This window comes from Dioscorea cayenensis, unplaced genomic scaffold (assembly GCF_009730915.1).
Source record: "Dioscorea cayenensis subsp. rotundata cultivar TDr96_F1 unplaced genomic scaffold, TDr96_F1_v2_PseudoChromosome.rev07_lg8_w22 25.fasta BLBR01000050.1, whole genome shotgun sequence".
Classification (NCBI taxonomy): domain Eukaryota; kingdom Viridiplantae; phylum Streptophyta; class Magnoliopsida; order Dioscoreales; family Dioscoreaceae; genus Dioscorea; species Dioscorea cayenensis.
In genome coordinates, this window is record NW_024086441.1 from 31,764 (window position 1) to 33,144 (window position 1,381).

The following is a 1,381-nucleotide window of genomic DNA, read 5'->3' on the forward strand; positions in this document are numbered from 1 at the left end:
TGTATTTTTGCCTCGATTGGTATTGTAGTCAGAAACTTGGCCAAATAATCAATCAATTAAGATTAAGATTAGGATGGATTAAATTTTAATTCCAAGCATACATATGATTGGGATACTAAGCCCAGAATTTACAAAATTGGGAGTCAGGATTGGGTTCGATTAGGACAACTTTGGGTTTCCGATAGGACATATATTACAGTGTAATACATAAACAAGCTTTTCATCTTCATGTGTTCTAAACAGATTATTATATAAAATGCATATGTTTATATACAATCGGTGTTTCCATGCTTAAAGTTGTATGTCATTTAAAATAACATGTTGTTTGTGTATTGCTTGGTTACTATAAATATTAATTTGGCATGCATCTAATGAGATGAGCGTGTGTGATGAATTCTCATCCGGCTCATCAACGATGGAATAATTATTCATCAAATAATAATATGTCTGCATTTAAGAATCTTAATTGTTGCTATAATGATTAAAGGGAAGGAGTTTAAATCTTTTCAATTTTATGCCAATATTTAGAGACTAAGCATTGTATTTATATATATATTACAATATTATGTGACACAATCATGTCATTAATTATAAAATGTGCACACTTATCATTGTTTTATTAAAAAGGCGGAGAAATACCGACATTTGTATATCAAATATTGGGATCATAATGTTAATAATTGCAAAATAATTGGCTTAACCGAGTCATTCCATTAAAACAGACAAAAGACTGTGATTAGTGATTAAACTATGACACTGTCTACTAAATTTAAAGTGTGATATAAATTAAATAGAAGATTTATAGTATGAAATATGAAAACTTATCATAAAGATTGTTGTGAGACATTACAAGTAGAACATAAGAAATATATAGATATGAAAAGAAAGTTCTTACCTCAAACAAATATAGTAAACTTTTAATCAGCTTACCCTTATTATAACAAGCATAATGAACAGCAAATGAGATACAATTTCATGATAATAAAAAGATTTGTTAATGACACGATAGGAAATAATACACACACACACACACACACACACACACACATATATATATATATATATATATATATATACATGATATATATTATTATTAATTTAATGTCTGGCGATATACTATAATAAATGATATTAAATTTATGTATATATAAAATATTAAATTTTAGACAAAACTTATATTTATATTTAATATTATAATAGTTTTATATGGTTTGCATAGGAAATATTTTATAAGGAACTTAACATATGGCACTTTACTTAAATATTTAATATAATATAATTTATGCTTATATGATTAATTAACATATATAACAAAAGTAGTATCTATCTAATAATAATAACATATACAATGATACTGTTATATATAATTGGGAAGAAATAT